Raw genomic sequence first — 14113 nt, 5'->3', positions numbered from 1 at the left:
ACGGCAACAACCAAGGGGTGGCATGTAAGATTGATCGTGGCTAAGAGTTTCTGATTATTAGTATCACACTTTGACAGAGCTGTGACAAGGCGAGTAGGGTGAGCTCAGGAAAGCCAGTAGCAAGCGCACTTGAAGTAGCCCTGAAGAACCGGATTATAAATTTTGCCAGCCATAATGGAGCTAGGGGCGTTCTCAGTTACCAAATACCGGTGCAATAAGAGAGCTACAGTATTTGACAGTAAAATGACGCCCTATCCGTCTAGCATACAACATTGCTTGTCTCTGCATACGCGGACGTGTGGTCATCTCGGAAATGAAATCCGAAATATAGATTAAAATTGTTGTGTTCCCGCCCGGCATCGAACCGGGCACCTTCTGCGTGTAAAGCAGACGTGATAACCGCTACACCACGGAAACGACGGTTCTTTTCATGTACCACCCGGAGACTCGTAATAGCAACAGTTTTTCTTCTGTGTTAGCAAGGGCATCGGCTACGAGCTCCCTCCGATTCGTGAAGTTCCTGCAGTAAAAGACGTCGATGAAAACAATCCAACCGCGACAGACAGGGAGAACGCTGGCTGAGCTGCAGCCCTACATGGTGAGACCATCAAAGGTGGCGTCATTCACATGCAGTGCGTTTTCGGAACGAATAGGCTCCTTGGTCTAGGGGTATGATTCCTGCTTCGGGTGCAGGAGGTCCCGGGTTCAAATCCCGAAGGAGCCCTTGCGTTTTGTACAACGGTGTGGTAACAAATCGCATGGCGGCGGCTGTTTCGCGCATTTCCAGGCCTCCAAGTCAGCGCTAAAATCCGACAACCAGTTCTGAAACCGTTTCATGTTTCATTTGAGCCATGTGCACCCTGCTGATGGAACGTTTGAAGTTGATTTAAATGGTCACAGTAGAGATCGTAGCAAGTGTCTTGCTGAGTGCGACGAAAACGGGTTTCCGCCCGCAATCGAGCCGGGGACCTTCTGCGTGTTCGGCACGGCGCCTGGGCTCGGTGGCAGCTGCTGCTCTTTCCTTCCTTACGAGATACCGTCGATTCGCGCAGTCGTTATTGCAAAAGATGTCACCAAAGGCAATCGCTTCGTTAGCGGCACTTTGCCTGGGCTCGGCGGCAGCTCTACATGGAGGCACCAGCAGCCCAGCCAGGCCGCCGCCGCCACCGGTGCGCCACAGCGCAAGGAGCCGGCGGCCGCCCTGCAATGCCCCTGTCGTTGCATATTCCACCCGCCCCATATCCTCTCCATGTCTGACTCACTACCCGAAATGACACTGCAGTCGACGTGCTTATTACTATCGCTTTTGGAAGAACCAAGGCGCAGTATTCTAGTGTCGAACCGGTACTGCAAATTGGGATTAAGCAAAAATTTATTGTGTGGTCGAGCGACAGCCTCGGCTCGCTCCTCCTACATGATCGCTTCTTGTGCGGAATAATTCCTAGCTCGCCGATGGCTTCGGAGTTGGTCTTCTCGAAGTTTTGCTTTCGCACTGCATTCCACAATCTTTTCGTTATGAGTTGTGTGCTTCGGTTTCCCGACTTTCTTGTGTTTAGTGCGTTTGGCTTCTCTTAACCCTTAGCCACCGCTTGTCGAAATTTCCACACTATCATCTGTCGATCTGCAGAGCTCGATGAAGGCATCGCGGCCGTTCCTGAGCTCGTGGAGCGGTCGAATCTGTAGTTGTTTCCAGATCTCTCCCACACAACGGACACCCAGAAGCTTGGATTACAGAAGTACGCCACTACTCACAGCCGGAGATTCACTATTGAAAGCAGAATGACATGAGCTACACGCAGCTCCGATTTTTTTTTTTTTTTGTGTCTGACCTACTTTGAAAGACATTGTAGTCGATTTTCTTACTACTATCGCTGTTGGAAACCAGGTGATAACCGCACAGTATTTTAGAGACGATCAGGTAATGAAAATTTAGAATAAGTAAAACAGTATCAAAAGAAGTTGTGTGGTGGAGCAGCACATGCAATTCACGCTTCCTAGATAATCGTTACTGCATAGAATAATTCTTTTGTCTGCGGCGTCTTCAGTATCCGTCTTCTGGAAATTTTGCTTGCAGTACATTTTGCAATCTTTTCGTTATGAGTTGGTGCTTGGTTTCCCGATGTTCTTTTGTTTAGTGCATTCGCCTCCTCTTAACCCTGAGAAAGCACATACCGAAACTGAGGCACTGCCGGCTGTTCATAAGCAGTGCTCGATGAGGTTATTTCGCTTTTTATTCGTTGCCTTTAATATTCTTCTCAACAGTGGTGAGTGCTGCCTGCAGAAAGCGTTTATCTTGCGAATTCGCGTAAAAGTTTGTGTTCCCTGTGAGGCCCACTACTTGGGATTAACTTGACAGCTCCAGCCAGGTGGCTCGTTGGTCTAGGGGTATGATTCCTGCTTTGGGTGCGGAGGTCCCGGGTTCAAATCCCGGACGAGCCCTGCCATTTTGATCGTGCTGAAGCGTAGGTGGAACTCAGCCCCGGTTGCAGCTCCTCAATGAAGAGTAGATGCCTGTTATAGCACGTGGATATGACAAGAATGCGGCGCCAGTAAAGTACGTAGGTGGAATTCGGTAGAAAGGCAGACGGTAATTTTGCATGCAACGGAAAACAAGGTTGTCTTTGCGGGATATGTGCACCGTGAGTGGAGATTCAGCTTAATTGTGCGACAGTCTACCCTCATCTTACTAGCGACGGCAACAACCAAGGGGTGGCATGTAAGATTGAGCGTGGCTAAGAGTTTCTCATTATTAGTTAGCATCACACTTTGACAGAGCTGTGACAAGGCGAGTAGGGTGAGCTCAGGAAAGCCAGTAGCAAGCGCACTTGAAGTAGCCCTGAAGAACCGGATTATAAATTTTGCCAGCCATAATGGAGCTAGGGGCGTTCTCAGTTACCAAACACCGGTGCAATAAGAGAGCTACAGTATTTGACAGTAAAATGACGCCCTATCCGTCTAGCATACAACATTGCTTGTCTCTGCATACGCGGACGTGAGGTCATCTCGGAAATGAAATCCGAAATATAGATTAAAATTGTTGTGTTCCCGCCCGGCGTCGAACCGGGCACCTTCTGCGTGTAAAGCAGATGTGATAACCGCTACACCACGGAAACGACGGTTCTTTTCATGTACCACCCGGAGACTCGTAATAGCAACAGTTTTTCTTCTGTGTTAGCAAGGGCATCGGCTACGAGCTCCCTCCGATTCGTGAAGTTCCTGCAGTAAAAGACGTCGATGAAAACAATCCAACCGCGACAGACAGGGAGAACGCTGGCTGAGCTGCAGCCCTACATGGTGAGACCATCAAAGGTGGCGTCATTCACATGCAGTGCGTTTTCGGAACGAATAGGCTCCTTGGTCTAGGGGTATGATTCCTGCTTCGGGTGCAGGAGGTCCGGGGTTCAAATCCCGGACGAGCCCTTGCGTTTTGTACAACGGTGTGGTAACAAATCGCATGGCGGCGGCTGTTTCGCGCATTTCCAGGCCTCCAAGTCAGCGCTAAAATCCGACAACCAGTTCTGAAACCGTTTCATGTTTCATTTGAGCCATGTGCACCCTGCTGATGGAACGTTTGAAGTTGATTTAAATGGTCACAGTAGAGATCGTAGCAAGTGTCTTGCTGAGTGCGACGAAAACGGGTTTCCGCCCGCAATCGAGCCGGGGACCTTCTGCGTGTTCGGCACGGCGCCTGGGCTCGGCGGCAGCTGCTGCTCTTTCCTTCCTTACGAGATACCGTCGATTCGCGCAGTCGTTATTGCAAAAGATGTCACCAAAGGCAATCGCTTCGTTAGCGGCACTTTGCCTGGGCTCGGCGGCAGCTCTACATGGAGGCACCAGCAGCCCAGCCAGGCCGCCGCCGCCACCGGTGCGCCACAGCGCAAGGAGCCGGCGGCCGCCCTGCAATGCCCCTGTCGTTGCATATTCCACCCGCCCCATATCCTCTCCATGTCTGACTCACTACCCGAAATGACACTGCAGTCGACGTGCTTATTACTATCGCTTTTGGAAGAACCAAGGCGCAGTATTCTAGTGTCGAACCGGTACTGCAAATTGGGATTAAGCAAAAATTTATTGTGTGGTCGAGCGACAGCCTCGGCTCGCTCCTCCTACATGATCGCTTCTTGTGCGGAATAATTCCTAGCTCGCCGATGGCTTCGGAGTTGGTCTTCTCGAAGTTTTGCTTTCGCACTGCATTCCACAATCTTTTCGTTATGAGTTGTGTGCTTCGGTTTCCCGACTTTCTTGTGTTTAGTGCGTTTGGCTTCTCTTAACCCTTAGCCACCGCTTGTCGAAATTTCCACACTATCATCTGTCGATCTGCAGAGCTCGATGAAGGCATCGCGGCCGTTCCTGAGCTCGTGGAGCGGTCGAATCTGTAGTTGTTTCCAGATCTCTCCCACACAACGGACACCCAGAAGCTTGGATTACAGAAGTACGCCACTACTCACAGCCGGAGATTCACTATTGAAAGCAGAATGACATGAGCTACACGCAGCTCCGATTTTTTTTTTTTTTTGTGTCTGACCTACTTTGAAAGACATTGTAGTCGATTTTCTTACTACTATCGCTGTTGGAAACCAGGTGATAACCGCACAGTATTTTAGAGACGATCAGGTAATGAAAATTTAGAATAAGTAAAACAGTATCAAAAGAAGTTGTGTGGTGGAGCAGCACATGCAATTCACGCTTCCTAGATAATCGTTACTGCATAGAATAATTCTTTTGTCTGCGGCGTCTTCAGTATCCGTCTTCTGGAAATTTTGCTTGCAGTACATTTTGCAATCTTTTCGTTATGAGTTGGTGCTTGGTTTCCCGATGTTCTTTTGTTTAGTGCATTCGCCTCCTCTTAACCCTGAGAAAGCACATACCGAAACTGAGGCACTGCCGGCTGTTCATAAGCAGTGCTCGATGAGGTTATTTCGCTTTTTATTCGTTGCCTTTAATATTCTTCTCAACAGTGGTGAGTGCTGCCTGCAGAAAGCGTTTATCTTGCGAATTCGCGTAAAAGTTTGTGTTCCCTGTGAGGCCCACTACTTGGGATTAACTTGACAGCTCCAGCCAGGTGGCTCGTTGGTCTAGGGGTATGATTCCTGCTTTGGGTGCGGAGGTCCCGGGTTCAAATCCCGGACGAGCCCTGCCATTTTGATCGTGCTGAAGCGTAGGTGGAACTCAGCCCCGGTTGCAGCTCCTCAATGAAGAGTAGATGCCTGTTATAGCACGTGGATATGACAAGAATGCGGCGCCAGTAAAGTACGTAGGTGGAATTCGGTAGAAAGGCAGACGGTAATTTTGCATGCAACGGAAAACAAGGTTGTCTTTGCGGGATATGTGCACCGTGAGTGGAGATTCAGCTTAATTGTGCGACAGTCTACCCTCATCTTACTAGCGACGGCAACAACCAAGGGGTGGCATGTAAGATTGAGCGTGGCTAAGAGTTTCTCATTATTAGTTAGCATCACACTTTGACAGAGCTGTGACAAGGCGAGTAGGGTGAGCTCAGGAAAGCCAGTAGCAAGCGCACTTGAAGTAGCCCTGAAGAACCGGATTATAAATTTTGCCAGCCATAATGGAGCTAGGGGCGTTCTCAGTTACCAAACACCGGTGCAATAAGAGAGCTACAGTATTTGACAGTAAAATGACGCCCTATCCGTCTAGCATACAACATTGCTTGTCTCTGCATACGCGGACGTGAGGTCATCTCGGAAATGAAATCCGAAATATAGATTAAAATTGTTGTGTTCCCGCCCGGCGTCGAACCGGGCACCTTCTGCGTGTAAAGCAGATGTGATAACCGCTACACCACGGAAACGACGGTTCTTTTCATGTACCACCCGGAGACTCGTAATAGCAACAGTTTTTCTTCTGTGTTAGCAAGGGCATCGGCTACGAGCTCCCTCCGATTCGTGAAGTTCCTGCAGTAAAAGACGTCGATGAAAACAATCCAACCGCGACAGACAGGGAGAACGCTGGCTGAGCTGCAGCCCTACATGGTGAGACCATCAAAGGTGGCGTCATTCACATGCAGTGCGTTTTCGGAACGAATAGGCTCCTTGGTCTAGGGGTATGATTCCTGCTTCGGGTGCAGGAGGTCCGGGGTTCAAATCCCGGACGAGCCCTTGCGTTTTGTACAACGGTGTGGTAACAAATCGCATGGCGGCGGCTGTTTCGCGCATTTCCAGGCCTCCAAGTCAGCGCTAAAATCCGACAACCAGTTCTGAAACCGTTTCATGTTTCATTTGAGCCATGTGCACCCTGCTGATGGAACGTTTGAAGTTGATTTAAATGGTCACAGTAGAGATCGTAGCAAGTGTCTTGCTGAGTGCGACGAAAACGGGTTTCCGCCCGCAATCGAGCCGGGGACCTTCTGCGTGTTCGGCACGGCGCCTGGGCTCGGCGGCAGCTGCTGCTCTTTCCTTCCTTACGAGATACCGTCGATTCGCGCAGTCGTTATTGCAAAAGATGTCACCAAAGGCAATCGCTTCGTTAGCGGCACTTTGCCTGGGCTCGGCGGCAGCTCTACATGGAGGCACCAGCAGCCCAGCCAGGCCGCCGCCGGCACCGGTGCGCCACAGCGCAAGGAGCCGGCGGCCGCCCTGCAATGCCCCTGTCGTTGCATATTCCACCCGCCCCATATCCTCTCCATGTCTGACTCACTACCCCAAATGACACTGCAGTCGACGTGCCTATTACTATCGCTTTTGGAAGAACCAAGGCGCAGTATTCTAGTGTCGAACCGGTACTGCAAATTGGGATTAAGCAAAAATTTATTGTGTGGTCGAGCGACAGCCTCGGCTCGCTCTTCCTACATGATCGCTTCTTGTGCGGAATAATTCCTAGCTCGCCGATGGCTTCGGAGTTGGTCTTCTCGAAGTTTTGCTTTCGCACTGCATTCCACAATCTTTTCGTTATGAGTTGTGTGCTTCGGTTTCCCGACTTTCTTGTGTTTAGTGCGTTTGGCTTCTCTTAACCCTTAGCCACCGCTTGTCGAAATTTCCACACTATCATCTGTCGATCTGCAGAGCTCGATGAAGGCATCGCGGCCGTTCCTGAGCTCGTGGAACGGTCGAATCTGTAGTTGTTTCCAGATCTCTCCCACACAACGGACTCCCAGAAGCTTGGATTACAGAAGTACGCCACCACTCCCAGCCGGAGATTCACGATTGAAAGCAGAATGACATGAGCTACACGCAGCTCCGATTTTTTTTTTTTGTGTCTGACCTACTTTGAAAGACATTGTAGTCGATTTTCTTACTACTATCGCTGTTGGAAACCAGGTGATAACCGCACAGTATTTTAGAGACGATCAGGCAATGAAAATTTAGAATAAGTAAAACAGTATCAAAAGAAGTTGTGTGGTGGAGCAGCACATGCAATTCACGCTTCCTAGATAATCGTTACTGCATAGAATAATTCTTTTGTCTGCGGCGTCTTCAGTATCCGTCTTCTGGAAATTTTGCTTGCAGTACATTTTGCAATCTTTTCGTTATGAGTTGGTGCTTGGTTTCCCGATGTTCTTTTGTTTAGTGCATTCGCCTCCTCTTAACCCTGAGAAAGCACATACCGAAACTGAGGCACTGCCGGCTGTTCATAAGCAGTGCTCGATGAAGTTATTTCGCTTTTTATTCGTTGCCTTTAATATTCTTCTCAACAGTGGTGAGTGCTGCCTGCAGAAAGCGTTTATCTTGCGAATTCGCGTGAAAGTTTGTGTTCCCTGTGAGGCCCACTACTTGGGATTAACTTGACTGCTCCAGCCAGGTGGCTCGTTGGTCTAGGGGTATGATTCCTGCTTTGGGTGCAGGAGGTCCCGGGTTCAAATCCCGGACGAGCCCTGCCATTTTGATCGTGTAGAAGCGTAGGTGGAACTCAGCCCCGGTTGCAGCTCCTCAATGAAGAGTAGATGCCTGTTATAGCACGTGGATATAACAAGAATGCGGCGCCAGTAAAGTACGTAGGTGGAATTCGGTAGAAAGGCAGACGGTAATTTTGCATGCAACGGAAAACAAGGTTGTCTTTGCGGGATATGTGCACCGTGAGTGGAGATTCAGCTTAATTGTGCGACAGTCTACCCTCATCTTACTAGCGACGGCAACAACCAAGGGGTGGCATGTAAGATTGATCGTGGCTAAGAGTTTCTGATTATTAGTTAGTATCACACTTTGACAGAGCTGTGACAAGGCGAGTAGGGTGAGCTCAGGAAAGCCAGTAGCAAGCGCACTTGAAGTAGCCCTGAAGAACCGGATTATAAATTTTGCCAGCCATAATGGAGCTAGGGGCGTTCTCAGTTACCAAATACCGGTGCAATAAGAGAGCTACAGTATTTGACAGTAAAATGACGCCCTATCCGTCTAGCATACAACATTGCTTGTCTCTGCATACGCGGACGTGAGGTCATCTCGGAAATGAAATCCGAAATATAGATTAAAATTGTTGTGTTCCCGCCCGGGATCGAACCGGGGACCTTCTGCGTGTAAAGCAGACGTGATAACCGCTACACCACGGAAACGACGGTTCTTTTCATGTACCACCCGGAGACTCGTAATAGCAACAGTTTTTCTTCTGTGTTAGCAAGGGCATCGGCTACGAGCTCCCTCCGATTCGTGAAGTTCCTGCAGTAAAAGACGTCGATGAAAACAATCCAACCGCGACAGACAGGGAGAACGCTGGCTGAGCTGCAGCCCTACATGGTGAGACCATCAAAGGTGGCGTCATTCACATGCAGTGCGTTTTCGGAACGAATAGGCTCGTTGGTCTAGGGGTATGATTCCTGCTTCGGGTGCAGGAGGTCCCGGGTTCAAATCCCGGACGAGCCCTTGCGTTTTGTACAACGGTGTGGTAACAAATCGCATGGCGGCGGCTGTTTCGCGCATTTCCAGGCCTCCAAGTCAGCGCTAAAATCCGACAACCAGTTCTGAAACCGTTTCATGTTTCATTTGAGCCATGTGCACCCTGCTGATGGAACGTTTGAAGTTGATTTAAATGGTCACAGTAGAGATCGTAGCAAGTGTCTTGCTGAGTGCGACGAAAACGGGTTTCCGCCCGCAATCGAGCCGGGGACCTTCTGCGTGTTCGGCACGGCGCCTGGGCTCGGCGGCAGCTGCTGCTCTTTCCTTCCTTACGAGATACCGTCGATTCGCGCAGTCGTTATTGCAAAAGATGTCACCAAAGGCAATCGCTTCGTTAGCGGCACTTTGCCTGGGCTCGGCGGCAGCTCTACATGGAGGCACCAGCAGCCCAGCCAGGCCGCCGCCGGCACCGGTGCGCCACAGCGCAAGGAGCCGGCGGCCGCCCTGCAATGCCCCTGTCGTTGCATATTCCACCCGCCCCATATCCTCTCCATGTCTGACTCACTACCCGAAATGACACTGCAGTCGACGTGCTTATTACTATCGCTTTTGGAAGAACCAAGGCGCAGTATTCTAGTGTCGAACCGGTACTGCAAATTGGGATTAAGCAAAAATTTATTGTGTGGTCGAGCGACAGCCTCGGCTCGCTCCTCCTACATGATCGCTTCTTGTGCGGAATAATTCCTAGCTCGCCGATGGCTTCGGAGTTGGTCTTCTCGAAGTTTTGCTTTCGCACTGCATTCCACAATCTTTTCGTTATGAGTTGTGTGCTTCGGTTTCCCGACTTTCTTGTGTTTAGTGCGTTTGGCTTCTCTTAACCCTTAGCCACCGCTTGTCGAAATTTCCACACTATCATCTGTCGATCTGCAGAGCTCGATGAAGGCATCGCGGCCGTTCCTGAGCTCGTGGAACGGTCGAATCTGTAGTTGTTTCCAGATCTCTCCCACACAACGGACTCCCAGAAGCTTGGATTACAGAAGTACGCCACTACTCCCAGCCGGAGATTCACGATTGAAAGCAGAATGACATGAGCTACACGCAGCTCCGATTTTTTTTTTTTTGTGTCTGACCTACTTTGAAAGACATTGTAGTCGATTTTCTTACTACTATCGCTGTTGGAAACCAGGTGATAACCGCACAGTATTTTAGAGACGATCAGGCAATGAAAATTTAGAATAAGTAAAACAGTATCAAAAGAAGTTGTGTGGTGGAGCAGCACATGCAATTCACGCTTCCTAGATAATCGTTACTGCATAGAATAATTCTTTTGTCTGCGGCGTCTTCAGTATCCGTCTTCTGGAAATTTTGCTTGCAGTACATTTTGCAATCTTTTCGTTATGAGTTGGTGCTTGGTTTCCCGATGTTCTTTTGTTTAGTGCATTCGCCTCCTCTTAACCCTGAGAAAGCACATACCGAAACTGAGGCACTGCCGGCTGTTCATAAGCAGTGCTCGATGAAGTTATTTCGCTTTTTATTCGTTGCCTTTAATATTCTTCTCAACAGTGGTGAGTGCTGCCTGCAGAAAGCGTTTATCTTGCGAATTCGCGTAAAAGTTTGTGTTCCCTGTGAGGCCCACTACTTGGGATTAACTTGACAGCTCCAGCCAGGTGGCTCGTTGGTCTAGGGGTATGATTCCTGCTTTGGGTGCAGGAGGTCCCGGGTTCAAATCCCGGACGAGCCCTGCCATTTTGATCGTGCTGAAGCGTAGGTGGAACTCAGCCCCGGTTGCAGCTCCTCAATGAAGAGTAGATGCCTGTTATAGCACGTGGATATAACAAGAATGCGGCGCCAGTAAAGTACGTAGGTGGAATTCGGTAGAAAGGCAGACGGTAATTTTGCATGCAACGGAAAACAAGGTTGTCTTTGCGGGATATGTGCACCGTGAGTGGAGATTCAGCTTAATTGTGCGACAGTCTACCCTCATCTTACTAGCGACGGCAACAACCAAGGGGTGGCATGTAAGATTGATCGTGGCTAAGAGTTTCTGATTATTAGTTAGTATCACACTTTGACAGAGCTGTGACAAGGCGAGTAGGGTGAGCTCAGGAAAGCCAGTAGCAAGCGCACTTGAAGTAGCCCTGAAGAACCGGATTATAAATTTTGCCAGCCATAATGGAGCTAGGGGCGTTCTCAGTTACCAAATACCGGTGCAATAAGAGAGCTACAGTATTTGACAGTAAAATGACGCCCTATCCGTCTAGCATACAACATTGCTTGTCTCTGCATACGCGGACGTGTGGTCATCTCGGAAATGAAATCCGAAATATAGATTAAAATTGTTGTGTTCCCGCCCGGCATCGAACCGGGCACCTTCTGCGTGTAAAGCAGACGTGATAACCGCTACACCACGGAAACGACGGTTCTTTTCATGTACCACCCGGAGACTCGTAATAGCAACAGTTTTTCTTCTGTGTTAGCAAGGGCATCGGCTACGAGCTCCCTCCGATTCGTGAAGTTCCTGCAGTAAAAGACGTCGATGAAAACAATCCAACCGCGACAGACAGGGAGAACGCTGGCTGAGCTGCAGCCCTACATGGTGAGACCATCAAAGGTGGCGTCATTCACATGCAGTGCGTTTTCGGAACGAATAGGCTCGTTGGTCTAGGGGTATGATTCCTGCTTCGGGTGCAGGAGGTCCCGGGTTCAAATCCCGAAGGAGCCCTTGCGTTTTGTACAACGGTGTGGTAACAAATCGCATGGCGGCGGCTGTTTCGCGCATTTCCAGGCCTCCAAGTCAGCGCTAAAATCCGACAACCAGTTCTGAAACCGTTTCATGTTTCATTTGAGCCATGTGCACCCTGCTGATGGAACGTTTGAAGTTGATTTAAATGGTCACAGTAGAGATCGTAGCAAGTGTCTTGCTGAGTGCGACGAAAACGGGTTTCCGCCCGCAATCGAGCCGGGGACCTTCTGCGTGTTCGGCACGGCGCCTGGGCTCGGTGGCAGCTGCTGCTCTTTCCTTCCTTACGAGATACCGTCGATTCGCGCAGTCGTTATTGCAAAAGATGTCACCAAAGGCAATCGCTTCGTTAGCGGCACTTTGCCTGGGCTCGGCGGCAGCTCTACATGGAGGCACCAGCAGCCCAGCCAGGCCGCCGCCGCCACCGGTGCGCCACAGCGCAAGGAGCCGGCGGCCGCCCTGCAATGCCCCTGTCGTTGCATATTCCACCCGCCCCATATCCTCTCCATGTCTGACTCACTACCCGAAATGACACTGCAGTCGACGTGCTTATTACTATCGCTTTTGGAAGAACCAAGGCGCAGTATTCTAGTGTCGAACCGGTACTGCAAATTGGAATTAAGCAAAAATTTATTGTGTGGTCGAGCGACAGCCTCGGCTCGCTCCTCCTACATGATCGCTTCTTGTGCGGAATAATTCCTAGCTCGCCGATGGCTTCGGAGTTGGTCTTCTCGAAGTTTTGCTTTCGCACTGCATTCCACAATCTTTTCGTTATGAGTTGTGTGCTTCGGTTTCCCGACTTTCTTGTGTTTAGTGCGTTTGGCTTCTCTTAACCCTTAGCCACCGCTTGTCGAAATTTCCACACTATCATCTGTCGATCTGCAGAGCTCGATGAAGGCATCGCGGCCGTTCCTGAGCTGGTGGAACGGTCGAATCTGTAGTTGTTTCCAGATCTCTCCCACACAACGGACACCCAGAAGCTTGGATTACAGAAGTACGCCACTACTCACAGCCGGAGATTCACGATTGAAAGCAGAATGACATGAGCTACACGCAGCTCCGATTTTTTTTTTTTTTTTGTGTCTGACCTACTTTGAAAGACATTGTAGTCGATTTTCTTACTACTATCGCTGTTGGAAACCAGGTGATAACCGCACAGTATTTTAGAGACGATCAGGTAATGAAAATTTAGAATAAGTAAAACAGTATCAAAAGAAGTTGTGTGGTGGAGCAGCACATGCAATTCACGCTTCCTAGATAATCGTTACTGCATAGAATAATTCTTTTGTCTGCGGCGTCTTCAGTATCCGTCTTCTGGAAATTTTGCTTGCAGTACATTTTGCAATCTTTTCGTTATGAGTTGGTGCTTGGTTTCCCGATGTTCTTTTGTTTAGTGCATTCGCCTCCTCTTAAACCTGAGAAAGCACATACCGAAACTGAGGCACTGCCGGCTGTTCATAAGCAGTGCTCGATGAGGTTATTTCGCTTTTTATTCGTTGCCTTTAATATTCTTCTCAACAGTGGTGAGTGCTGCCTGCAGAAAGCGTTTATCTTGCGAATTCGCGTAAAAGTTTGTGTTCCCTGTGAGGCCCACTACTTGGGATTAACTTGACAGCTCCAGCCAGGTGGCTCGTTGGTCTAGGGGTATGATTCCTGCTTTGGGTGCGGAGGTCCCGGGTTCAAATCCCGGACGAGCCCTGCCATTTTGATCGTGCTGAAGCGTAGGTGGAACTCAGCCCCGGTTGCAGCTCCTCAATGAAGAGTAGATGCCTGTTATAGCACGTGGATATGACAAGAATGCGGCGCCAGTAAAGTACGTAGGTGGAATTCGGTAGAAAGGCAGACGGTAATTTTGCATGCAACGGAAAACAAGGTTGTCTTTGCGGGATATGTGCACCGTGAGTGGAGATTCAGCTTAATTGTGCGACAGTCTACCCTCATCTTACTAGCGACGGCAACAACCAAGGGGTGGCATGTAAGATTGAGCGTGGCTAAGAGTTTCTCATTATTAGCTAGCATCACACTTTGACAGAGCTGTGACAAGGCGAGTAGGGTGAGCTCAGGAAAGCCAGTAGCAAGCGCACTTGAAGTAGCCCTGAAGAACCGGATTATAAATTTTGCCAGCCATAATGGAGCTAGGGGCGTTCTCAGTTACCAAACACCGGTGCAATAAGAGAGCTACAGTATTTGACAGTAAAATGACGCCCTATCCGTCTAGCATACAACATTGCTTGTCTCTGCATACGCGGACGTGAGGTCATCTCGGAAATGAAATCCGAAATATAGATTAAAATTGTTGTGTTCCCGCCCGGCGTCGAACCGGGCACCTTCTGCGTGTAAAGCAGATGTGATAACCGCTACACCACGGAAACGACGGTTCTTTTCATGTACCACCCGGAGACTCGTAATAGCAACAGTTTTTCTTCTGTGTTAGCAAGGGCATCGGCTACGAGCTCCCTCCGATTCGTGAAGTTCCTGCAGTAAAAGACGTCGATGAAAACAATCCAACCGCGACAGACAGGGAGAACGCTGGCTGAGCTGCAGCCCTACATGGTGAGACCATCAAAGGTGGCGTCATTCACATGCAGTG

The 14113-nt window shown here is 49.6% G+C and overlaps 14 non-coding genes across 14 annotated transcripts; 8 read left to right on the top strand and 6 right to left on the bottom strand.

Annotated features, from left to right (window-relative positions):
- Positions 1 to 344: 344 nt before the first annotated feature.
- On the bottom strand, positions 345 to 417 carry Trnav-uac. Its single transcript has one exon. It is a non-coding gene; the product is annotated as a tRNA-Val (tRNA).
- Positions 418 to 652: 235 nt separating this feature from the next.
- On the top strand, positions 653 to 724 carry Trnap-cgg. The gene has a single exon. It is a non-coding gene; the product is annotated as a tRNA-Pro (tRNA).
- A 1644-nt stretch (positions 725 to 2368) lies between these two features.
- Positions 2369 to 2439, top strand: Trnap-ugg. Its single transcript has one exon. It is a non-coding gene; the product is annotated as a tRNA-Pro (tRNA).
- Positions 2440 to 3040: 601 nt separating this feature from the next.
- On the bottom strand, positions 3041 to 3113 carry Trnav-uac. Its single transcript has one exon. It is a non-coding gene; the product is annotated as a tRNA-Val (tRNA).
- A 1951-nt stretch (positions 3114 to 5064) lies between these two features.
- Positions 5065 to 5135, top strand: Trnap-ugg. The gene has a single exon. It is a non-coding gene; the product is annotated as a tRNA-Pro (tRNA).
- A 601-nt stretch (positions 5136 to 5736) lies between these two features.
- Positions 5737 to 5809, bottom strand: Trnav-uac. Its single transcript has one exon. It is a non-coding gene; the product is annotated as a tRNA-Val (tRNA).
- Positions 5810 to 7757: 1948 nt separating this feature from the next.
- On the top strand, positions 7758 to 7829 carry Trnap-ugg. The gene has a single exon. It is a non-coding gene; the product is annotated as a tRNA-Pro (tRNA).
- A 601-nt stretch (positions 7830 to 8430) lies between these two features.
- Trnav-uac lies at positions 8431 to 8503 on the bottom strand. Its single transcript has one exon. It is a non-coding gene; the product is annotated as a tRNA-Val (tRNA).
- Positions 8504 to 8738: 235 nt separating this feature from the next.
- Positions 8739 to 8810, top strand: Trnap-cgg. The gene has a single exon. It is a non-coding gene; the product is annotated as a tRNA-Pro (tRNA).
- A 1642-nt stretch (positions 8811 to 10452) lies between these two features.
- Trnap-ugg lies at positions 10453 to 10524 on the top strand. The gene has a single exon. It is a non-coding gene; the product is annotated as a tRNA-Pro (tRNA).
- A 601-nt stretch (positions 10525 to 11125) lies between these two features.
- On the bottom strand, positions 11126 to 11198 carry Trnav-uac. Its single transcript has one exon. It is a non-coding gene; the product is annotated as a tRNA-Val (tRNA).
- Positions 11199 to 11433: 235 nt separating this feature from the next.
- On the top strand, positions 11434 to 11505 carry Trnap-cgg. Its single transcript has one exon. It is a non-coding gene; the product is annotated as a tRNA-Pro (tRNA).
- A 1645-nt stretch (positions 11506 to 13150) lies between these two features.
- Trnap-ugg lies at positions 13151 to 13221 on the top strand. The gene has a single exon. It is a non-coding gene; the product is annotated as a tRNA-Pro (tRNA).
- A 601-nt stretch (positions 13222 to 13822) lies between these two features.
- Positions 13823 to 13895, bottom strand: Trnav-uac. Its single transcript has one exon. It is a non-coding gene; the product is annotated as a tRNA-Val (tRNA).
- Between the last annotated feature and the right edge of the window lie 218 nt (positions 13896 to 14113).

Source organism: Schistocerca americana, chromosome 2 (assembly GCF_021461395.2).
Source record: "Schistocerca americana isolate TAMUIC-IGC-003095 chromosome 2, iqSchAmer2.1, whole genome shotgun sequence".
Classification (NCBI taxonomy): domain Eukaryota; kingdom Metazoa; phylum Arthropoda; class Insecta; order Orthoptera; family Acrididae; genus Schistocerca; species Schistocerca americana.
Note: the sequence above shows the minus strand (reverse complement) of the source record. Positions and strands in the feature narration are given on the sequence as shown.